Here is an 11,607-nt window from a genome sequence, read left to right as displayed (position 1 = left end):
ACAACTTTCCATACCAACACTGCATCATCCTTACCTCAGGACTTAGAAATAACCCTGGGAAGATGTCTGTTTTTAAATGATTAATTCTTGTGAATGCCACTGAGTTTCACTTGCAATTATTAGCTTAATTCCTCTACTATAAGACATAATAGTGCTTGACATAAAGGTTAGGATCAGTAAGTAAACACAGAAAATTTTTTACACCGAAATTTGCGGTGTGAAAATATTCTACCCATTGCACATATTCTGTATCACCTCGATATAGATTGTTGGGATTCTCCCAGGAGTCTTTAGCACCCATTTTATACATTTTGTTTATGGTCAGTCTCAGTAGTAGTAACTGCCAACTTGAGGAAACTTATTTAAATTTTTGTGCATTTCTTCTCAAAAAAACCCTTACATATGCTTTCTCAAGGGCCTACCAGTTTGGAAGTAAGAACTGTGTCCTGAATTATTATGTGAACTATGGATGTCCATTTTGTGTAGGGATATGTTGACATGTGGGAGAAACAGTCAGGAAGCACTGAGGAGACTAAGCACCTGGGACCAGGCAAGGATCCCAGAGAGGGCGGGAGGGAGAACAGAAGGAAAGGAGAGTCATGCATCTACATGGTCACCAGAGGGCAGCAGAGACACACTCACTATTAGGCCTTCAAGGGCTTTTCTTCAACACATGATTCACTCAGCTGTTTCTTCCTCCAAATGCTGCTGTCATTCACGACTCCCTCAGCCAGTATGATAAAATGAGCCCTGAGCTTAGGATGTCTGAGATTTTAACTCTGGTTTTGCTATAAATTTGGATAAGCTTTACTTTGGATAAGTCTCTTTTTGGGGCTTCAATTTCCTTAGCTTTAAAATAAGGACAAGGATAATACGTGCACTACTCATGTTAAAATATTCCTAAAAGGGTAATGTGAGAATATAATCATGACATAAAATTCCTATTTAGGTATAGGTTTCATTATTGGGAGTGGAGTTGTGGAAAAAAGGGAGACTACAACAGTAGAGGAGATAAGAAATGACAAGAAAGGAGTAATGCAAGAGGAGTCAGGAGCCTTGTTAAGAATTTGGAGACATTCAGGTGATGACCATCAGCTCCTATTCTTGGGGCTCCTAATGGAAACCTTTTTTGAGAATTGTCAGGTCAACTCACCAGAAAGATAATTTATTTCATGGAGTCCCATAGCAATGGGTCTTATAAATATAGAGTTCTCTCCGGGAAAGGAAATAAAAATAATCAATTCTCATATTCTGGTGATATACCAATATATCATTTCATAGTCTTCTTGGTCTTCTCTCTGATTGGAGGGGAGACGGCACTGGCAGAGCCCTAAGATCCCACCCAGAAGATGGCTTCCCCAGAGCACTGATGGGGAGCTGCTGCTCAGAAGTGGAGCGTGGCCTCTCTTCACAAGTTCAGTGGGCACTTTGGGAAGGGGGGTATGGTCCTTCTCTGTCCCCCTCCTCCATCACCCTTTAAACTTGGGAACAACAACAGACAAGAAAGTGTGACTGTCATTATTGCTGTTTAGAAGAAGCCTGAGGCTTTGAAATAATGTTTTAAAGTAATATTTCTTGTATTTGTTCCTCTTGAAAATGTATTTTTCTGACACAAGATAGAAGATAACTGGCTTTGAGAGGAGGAATGGTTCCCTCACTTTAAAGTAATATTTGAGGCTTAAATGATGAATTCAGGCTGCCCATTACAGGATCAGTAAGGATGGAGGTCTACAGGGGGCCATGTGTGCAGAAGGAAGCTGACTAAATAGAAGCATGTCAACAACCCTGACCTCTGGGAAGCTTGCACCCCACAGTGGTGTGTTCCAAGGTATAAATAGCCTGAGGATTAACTCAAGCCCTGATGGAATAGAAACAAGCTCTTCTGTGTTCATGACTATACTGGAGTCCCTCTGTGATACCTCAGATCCATCAAGATGAAGGTGATATGAGAATAAACTGTCAGGAAACAGCTAGGAGGGCTCCTTGGTATGTATGACTCTCCTCATCCTACCTACCTTATCCAGTGTTGTTTTGGCCTCATCAGGGGACACAATGGACATGGAATTGTGGCAAGCTCTCCTGAGACCTCTAGGGCTTAGGACTGTGACAATGTTCCATCAAATGATAGGGAGCAGAGTATTGTCATCTAGACAAGGAAGGCAGAGAATCAGTGGCAAAGTGAGATCTTATGGACTGAATAGTCATTGAGAGAGGAATGAAGATTGTGATTTCTAAAGTTCATGCCACAAGAATAGAGTAACTGCAATTGCCTCAAGGACTCTTGTCCAGATGCAGCTTTCCTAGCAAAATCTCCTCACATTATAGATTTGCTACCAGAAGTCAGTAGAATTTTTTAAAAAGCAGTAGAACTTCTTCAGAGTGGTACTTGAAATACCCAAACGTTTAGGGATAGGGCACTGGGGGAATTCCTAGCTCTGACGGACCTACAGTCTGAAAGCTGTTAGTACTGTCAGACCAATCACTGTCTCTGAATCCAAAACATGTCTGAAAAACCAATTCCTCTCACATTTAAAAAAGTTTAATGCACTTTTAAATTTAGTTTTACAAAAAAGTTACATAAGTGTAGAAACAATCACTAATAGCAACCATGATTTTTTGAAAATGATAAAAATTACAATAAATTGATTCCATTGTGGGGTTTAGCTCGTGGGAGTGAAGTGCCAAGAAGAGCTACAAGCACGGGTGAAACTCACACCAGCTGACTAGCAAACCAGAGCCGATGCTGCACTTGGGGAATCAGGAAAATCACGAATGTGTGTTAATGCACTTCCACTCCTCCCAGGACCCCAGAGGGTGCACTCACAGAAATAGCCAGGCATGGCTATCTACCTACCAACTCACCCCCCCCCCCCCCCGCATTTGCACCCTCTTGCCCTGCCAAACTTCTCAGGTTCTCGTATTCCACCCTCCATGCCACTCTGAAGCAGGCTACTGTAGTTCCTCATGTCACCGGTAGATGGCAGGTTTGTCAAGAACGGGGATTTCAGTAGGCTCAACGACTATGGAGTGAGGGAGGCTGTACAGAGTTGCGTCCTAAAACATCCCAGATTTTAACTTCCAACCTCTTCTTTTCATAAATTGTGTGGAACGGGGCAAGTGTAGGAAACTTGCTGCTGCCCAATATGCTTCAGTCTCCTCAGGGCCTCAGCAGAATTGGTGACTGAAGATGGGGATCATGAAGAAACATCTAAATAAGCAGAGATTAACAATGCGGGGGGGGGGGGGGGGGGGGGGGGCGGGAGGGGGAGGGATTCAACAGTGGTTGGAGAAATTAGGCACCTTTCCATGGTAAGTTCTATCTTTTGCTCCAGTACTGCCGCACTTTCTTTCTGGAACCAGTTGTAGCTTCTGACTTCCGTTGCAGCTCCTGCTGCTCCCATTACCAGTAGCTGCAGAGCATGGCCCAAAGTCTTCTATCTGAAGACCTTCTGCTTCACGTCCCTTCCCTCGTTGGCTACTTTTAACAGCCGCACCATGCTGTATTGTGTGACAGTCCTCCATTTGTTCAACCAGTCACTTGTAATGGGTACCTGGATTGTTTTCAGTCTTTTCCTGTTGCACATAATTTTGCATGAAAAGCTCCACATGCACCTTGGGCAGCTGCCACTGTAGTAGGCTGAGAAGCAATAAAACAAAATAAGTAAGAGAGACGGCAGACAACTTTGTCAGGAATAGTGGAGCTCCCTCAAACCCTAGCATGCACCCTGGCACATTGGGGCCAATCTTAGAGTCAATTTTTTTTATGGACTATGGACTCTGACTTTCTGCACCAATATTGCTCCAATTTGCCAAAGCCACTTACCTTAACATTTGTTGAGCATGTGGGTAGTGCCACTTTCCTTCTCAGATTTCAGGGGTGAAAGATGCCTCCAGAACTTGAATACTATCCAAAGAACAGGCCTCTCTCTTAGGGAAACTCACAACAAGGTACCAAACCCTTCACAAAAGAAAAAGAGAATGTATGTCTGAGTCTCCCATCTCTTCTCCAGTGTCTCTTGCTTTGTGGTACTGGATCCCTGGTGACATCTATTCTTAAAATTTCAGATTTGAGGTCTGAACAGGCTGGGTGGGGACGGGAGCCATCAGCAGCCCTATCACCTCCCTTCCTTCTAATCTCACCACCAGCCGTTGCACATTCATCCTGGCTTGAAACTTTATCTTTGTACCTTTGTTAGGTGGGAGCCAGCTGACAGCAGATGTTCTGAGTCTGTGCAGTTTGATTAAGTACCTGATTGTCACGTTGACTTTCCCTCTTGGTCTCCAGACACACATACCAAGCTCTGCATAAAAGCGGGTATGAATTTCTAGCTGCTGGCTATGACCATCCATTGCTTTGCCATCTTGTCCATGGCAAAGACAGGTGCTGTAGCTGGATATGTGGACTTCTTTCCCCACACATGACATCAATTTCACAGAAGCTTGACAGAAATTCTCCCAAGCTGCAATAGGAAAGGAGTGCTATTGAAACCAACCTAGCGCACACGAGGACAGTATAATCAGTGTCTGATTGTTTAATGATGCACTGGTTGTTTAATAATTATGCTTGTGCATGATCCATGTGTGGCATGGTGCAAGCAGAAATGAATTGAACATGCCACCACCATTCATGTGGGGTCACCATCAGGACTCACACCAGGGGCTGTTAAAGCTCCTACCCAAGACTAGATCTTCCGAATGATGGACAATACATCCCCAAAGGGATAAGGGGCAGATGCACCCCAATGTTTATAACAACGCTATCAACAATAGCCAAATTATGGAAAGAGCCCAAATGTCCATTAACTAATGAATGGAAAATACATACACAGTGGAATGTTACTCAGGGATCAAAAAGAGTAAAATCTTGCCATTTGCAACAACAACAACAAAAGGAATAGAGGGTGACATAGAAAATGACATGGACTGTTTGTTGAGGTAGGAACATAGATTATTAATATGTGATCTTTTCTCTTTTTTAAATTTAAATTCACGTTAGTTAACATATACTGTAGTATTGGTTTCAGGAGTAGAATTTAGTGATTCATCACTTACATATAACACCCACTGCTTATCACAAGTGCCCTCCTTAATGCCCATCACCCATTTAGCCCATCCCCCACCCCCACCCCTCCAGCAACTGTCAGTTTGTTCTCTGTATTTAAGTCTCTTATGGTTTGCCTCCTTCTCTGTTTTTACCTTATTTTATTTATCCTTTTCTCCTATGTTCATCTGTTTCCTTTCTTAAATTCCACATATGAGTGAAATCATACGATAGTCATCTTTCTCTGATTGGCTTATTTTGCTTAGCATTAATACACTCTAGTGTATTATTCACGTAGATTTTTGAAAAGACATGAAGTAAATCAGGTATTTTCACTCTAGAAATGTGAGCGTAACATTGTCATTTCTGAGACCTCCTCCATTTCCCCTTCAATCAAAACACTTGCAACTTGTTTAAAATCAGCCTTTTTACCCCATTTAGCTGAAGTTTTCTGTTTATTCCATACCCTATTGCATGTCTCTACTCCCTCCCCTCTTTCTTGTTCCTTATGATTCCAAGGCAATTTAAGGATGGTTCTGTCTTCCATGGGTCTAAGAGCTTTACTTCTCAGTCTGCACTATCCACTGTTGGGCCATTTCAATTTTCTGGTGGCCAGGATAAAGATGGGGTAGGGAAGAGGAGCCTATGGATATCCCCAGATGTGACCCAGGCAGTGGCCTGTTCCCATAGTTGGTGCCATCTCCAGGCTGCTTTGCATAAGTCTACAAGAGTCATCTGCTGGATCTGAGCCTTGCCTGGGAAGCGAGCTGTAAACTTTACTTTTCTGTAGACAAAGTTTCCATTCCATAATGACAAATGAATTTGTATAGTTGAGTTTTAGTTATAGTTTAAAAAATTAATCCTGTGTGAATTGTGTCATCCATAATATTTTCTACCTGCTATTTATTTATAGGTAATGAATGAAAGAGATGGAGGTTTTAGGAAAAGCAGGGTATGGATTAAAGAGGTCACTAACCTCTAGAGGGAATAATCACTTTTTGTAGCAAGTTGTTCTGGACTTAGGCTGTTTCTCTTTTCCTTCCCACACTGAATTGATGGGCGATTGCAGCTGTCTCAGTACTGTGTTCATTGACTGGTTTCAACCCCCATCATGTACATTCCCCCTGCCTTCTGAAATGCTCATCTGGACAAGACCTTTAAGTAAAAAAATATGAAGCATGTATAGAAAAAGAATGTATGGAGTGAAAGAAAGAAGGGAAGAAGGGAAGAGGAAAAGATGGAAGGAACGAGGGAAGGAAGCAAGATTTGGAAGGGAGGAAGGAAGGGGAGAGAAAGGGAGGAAAAGTAAAAGGGGTCAAAAGGAGAAAGAAAGGGAATGGGGGATAAAATAAAACAATTCTAATTTTTAATAATTTCCAAAAAATTCTTACAATGGTGCCTATTTTCATACACAATATAAAAATATACCAATTCCCTGTAAACCCCTACTCCTATGATGTCAGAGAGAATGCCATTCATATCTACTCACCAGATGAATGTGTCCTTCACCTTTTGCTGTCTGATCATTCACCATCTTCTACATCCCAGCAAGCCAATCAAGGGTGAATTATGCAGTATGATCCTCTTCTAATACAGAGTCCAAGGGTACAAACCCCTACCAAATTTGTTGGAGATCATGATTATACAGATTTATTGGCCCAGATGATGGCCCGGTACCAGCCATGACTCTAAAGCCACTGGGTTTTCGTCACAACTCAGGTTATAAAGCCTGGTTAATTAAATAAAACTCATTGAAAATTTTGCAGAAGATTGAAATTATAGCTCCAGGAACCACTAGTGGAACTGTATGGATCTCAGAGATAGGAAAAGAAGCACCTAGTGCACAGCCACATTAGAAAATGAACTTCATATAGGAACCTCAGGATCTAGCAGGTGCTCTCAGCATAAGTGGGCGAGGTCCCTGCAGCTCCTTAGAGGAAGAAGTAAAGGATCTTTTGCTCCAAAGGAAGTATACATTGCCCTCATTCAGTATCCATATTGCACACCCTGAAGGAGGCCTCGCAAACTACTCAAATGCAAGTACACTCTTTGGTTGCGGTTATTACTCTTACTATGTAGTGCAGGATAATAAGATTGCTACTAGACCCCGTGTGTCTAACACTCTCTCAGGAAGTGTGCTGAAACACATTCAGCAGGGACACAACTGCACTACAGGATGGCTGAGCATCAAGCACTTGCCTGCCTGGTTGGAAGGATTTCAGCCTGTGTGTCATGGATTCTGGCCATAGATTCTGACCAAGAGTTCACTTTCTTCTGCATTAAATGGTACCAATGGAAGTGATGCCCAAATGAGTCAGTTTGTCCTTATACCACTCTCAAATTATATCCCAAGCATAAAGGCTCTCCCAGCGTGACCAAATCAGACCCATCTGGCTGGTCAATTTGTGTTCTAATATTTTTACTATAAGTTTAATGGATGAGGCCTGGATTGTAAAGCTGGCATCCATAAATGTCCCTATAATTAGCTTATCAATGTGTTCAGAATCTATATTATTTTTTATTAAAAAACTTTCTTTAGGATTAGTGGTTATTTATTTATTTTTAATTTACATCCATGTTAGTTAGCATATAGTGCAATAATTATTTCAGGAGTAGATTCCAGTGATTCATCTCTTGTCTATAACACCCAGTGCTCATCCCAACAAGTGTCTTCTTTAATGCCCCTTACCCATTTAGCCCATCCCCCCCACCCACAACCCCTCCAGGAACCCTGTTTGTTCTCTATTTAAGAGTTTCTTATGTTTTGTCCCCCTCCTTGTTTTTATATTATTTTTGCTTCCCTCCCCTTATGTTTTTCTGTTTTGTATCTTAAATTCCTCATATGAGTGAAGTCATATGATATTTGTTTTTCTCTGACTAATTTCACTTAGCATAATATCTTCCAGTTCCATCCACGTAGTTGCAAATGACAAGATTTCATTCTTTTTGATTGCTGAGTAGTTTTCCATTGTGTATATATACTACATCTTTATCCATTCATCTGTTGGTGGGAATTTGGGCTCTTTCCATACTTTGGCTATTGTCGCCAGCGCTGCTATGAACATTGGGGGGCATGTGCCCCTCTGAAACAGCACACCTGGATCCCTTGGATAAATACTTCATGGCACAATTCCTGGGTCATAGGGTAGTTCTATTTTTAATTTTTTTTGGAACCTCCACACTGTTTTCCAGAGTGCCTGCACCCATTTGCATTCCCACCAGCAGTGCCAAAGAGAGCCTCTTTCTCTGCATCATTGCCCACATCTGTTGCTGCCTGAGTTGTCAATGTTAGCCATTCTGGCTGGTGTTAGGTGGTATCTCATTGCGGTTTTAATTTGTATTTCCCTGATGATGAGTGATGTTGAGCATTTTTTCATATGTTTGCTAGCTATCTGGATGTCTTATTTGGAAAAGTATCTATTCATGTCTTTTGACCATTTCTTCACTGGATTATTTGTTTTTTGGGTGTTGAGTTTGATAAGTTCTTTATAGATTTTGGATACTAATGCTTTATCTGATATGTCATTTGCAAATATTTTCTGCCATTCCATTGGTTGCCTTTTAGTTTTGCTGATTGTTTCTGTCGCTGTGCAGAAGCTTTTTATTTTGATAAGGTCCCAATAGTTCATTTTTGCTTTTGTTTCCCTTGCCTCCAGAGACGTATTGAGTAAGAATTTGCTGTGGCTGAGGTCAAAGAGGTTTTTGCCTGCTTTCTCCTCTAGGATTTTTATGGCTTCCTATCTTATGTTTATGTCGTTCATCCATTTTGAGTATATTTCTGTGTATGGTGTAAGAAAATGGTCCAAGTTCATTTTTCTGCATGTCGCTATCCAGTTTTTCCAGCACCATTTGCTGAAGAGACTGTCCTTATTCCATTGGATATTCTTTCCTGCTTTTTTCAAAGATTAGTTGGCCATATGTTTGTAGGTCAATTTCTGGGTTCTGTATTCTGTTTCATTGATCTGAATTTCTGTTTCTGTGCCAGTACCATGCTGTATTGATGATTACAGCTTTGTAATACATCTTGAAGTCTGGGAGTGTGATGCCTCCAGGTTCAGTTTTCTTTTTCAATATAGCTTTGGCTATTAGGGGTCTTTTCTGGTTCCATACAAATTTTAGGATTATTTGTTCTAGCTCTGTGAAGAATGTTGGTGTTATTTTGATAAGGATTGCATTGAATATGTAGATTGCTTTGGTAGTATCGACATTTTAACAATGTTTGTTCTTCCAATCCATGAACATGGAATATTTTCTATTTGTGTGTGTGTGTGTGTGTGTGTGTGTGTGTGATCTTCAATTTTTTTTTCATAAGCTTTCTATAGTTTTTGGTGTATATATATTTTTTAACCTTTTTGGTTAGGGTTATTCCTAGGTATTTTATGGCTTTTGGTGCAATTGTAAATGGGATTGATTCCTTGATTTCTCTTTCTGTTGTTTCATTATTGTTGTATAGGAATGCAACTGATTTCTGTGCATTGATTTTATATCCTGCACATTTGCTTTATTCATGGATCAGTTCTAGTAGTTTTGTGGTGCAGTCTTTTGGATGTTCCATATAGAGTATCATGGCATCTGCAAAGAGTGAAAGTTTGACTTCCTCCTTGTCAATTTGGATGTCTTTTATTCCTTTGTATTGTCTGATTGCTGAAGCTAGGACTTCCAGTACTATGTTGAATAACAGTGGTGAGAGTGGACATTCCTGTCGTGTTCCTGACCTTAGGGGGAAAGCTCTCATTTTTTCCCCATTGAGAATGATATTACTGGTGGGTCTTCCATATATGATCTTGAGGTATGATCCTTCTATCCCTACATTCTTGAGGACTTTTATGAAGAAAGGATGCTGTATTTTGTCAAATGCTTTCTCTGCATCTATTGAGAGGATCATGTGGTTATTGTTCTTTCTTTTATTAACGTGATGTATCACATTGATTGTTTCGTGGGTATTGAACCAGCCCTACATCCCAGGTATAAATCTCACTTGGTCTTGGTGAATAATTATTTTAATGTATTGTTGGATCCAGTTGGATAGTATTTTGTTGAGGATTTTTTAATTTCTTTAATGTTTATTTATTTTTGAGAGAGAGAGAGAGAGAGAGAGAGAGAGCTGGGGAGGAGCTGAGAGAGAGGGAGACACAGAATCTGAAGCAGGCTCCAGGCTCTAAGCTGTCATCCCAGAGCCCAATTCAGGACTCAAACCCACAAACTGTGAAATAATGACCTGAGCTGAAGTTGAACACTTAACTGACTGAGCCAACCAGGTGCCCCTCGAGAATATATATTATTAATGGAGTCCCCACAAAATGAGGTCATGGACACTGCATTCTCCTTTGCAAGGTACACCCCTGCTGATCCAATGGAGCTCACTGAGACTGCTCATGTAGCAGTAGAGCCCATACCTGTGGTTCCATCCTGGGCCAGGCCTCTAGCACATATACTCAGAATTCAGCACCAGCCTGACACTTATACCCTTCATTGATCTCTTCATGGAAAGGCCACCCTCCACCAGGTTGGCCTCCACCACTCCCAAGCACACCAACTCCACAGACAACATCACCCTTTCCTGAGAGCTTACTGTTGGAGATGATTTTACCTCAGATGGCCACACCACAACCCAAGAGAACAACAAGGAAGACAATGTGCCCCAAACTTGTGGGACATTGGAATTTTTTCCTCTCATTTTTTCCCACACAAGGAGGGAAATGATTATATTAACTGTCAACCTGGAGGCTTATTTGCAAACATGCCTCCAAATGATTGACAATGAGGACCCAAGAGAGTACTTTTTTTTTTTTTCTGAAAGAGCTAAGCACTTGCCTCAGAAAGCTAACCTTTAGCAAAATGCTTGTAAACCATAAGTCCCCTGCCATCTGCCTGGAAGGACTAAACAGCATTTCATCTTTATGTCAATGAAGCCAAACAATGTATTCTAAACCATCCTAGTTACATAAGTACTTCCTCACAGTACCCCCAGTTTGACCTGCTCAACTCCGTGATCAGGGACCTCTCCATGCTGTTTTCACTGCTAAATGTACTGGATTACAGCTTTGCTTTCCACCTAACACCTCCACAACATATTCTGTTCCTCATTTTGTTTCCACCACCACTACCGACACCTCCTCCAGGCTTGAATTTACCACCTGCACTCCTCTCCACATCTTACCCATATACCCCTCCCTATTGTCCAACACAACCCTGCCTTACAACCAAATGGGCCACATCCAACCTGACAAATATATTCATAGGAACCTCTGAGACTTGCAAGTAAATGATGCTGGGTCTGTCACCTCGCAGTGGCTGACCTACAGCCAACTTCTGGCCCTAATTGCTGACCAAATTCCTTAAACAAAACATCTTCAACAGGTAATTGTTAAGCAAAAATATATATTAATGTGACCAATTAAAAATGAAGACTTTTCCAGCTCTCCTTTCCCCAAACACACACAATATAGGTATATGTATGCAAACACATCTGTATTCTATAAGATCATTCGGAATTAGATAAATTCCACACTTTAGATCTCATGCAATAGAGAATAATATTTAAGAATGCCATTTCTTGACTTTCT

The sequence above is a fragment of the Panthera pardus genome, unplaced genomic scaffold (assembly GCF_024362965.1).
Source record: "Panthera pardus isolate Hobbes unplaced genomic scaffold, ASM2436296v1 HiC_scaffold_17, whole genome shotgun sequence".
Taxonomy (NCBI): Eukaryota; Metazoa; Chordata; class Mammalia; order Carnivora; family Felidae; genus Panthera; species Panthera pardus.
Note: the sequence above shows the minus strand (reverse complement) of the source record.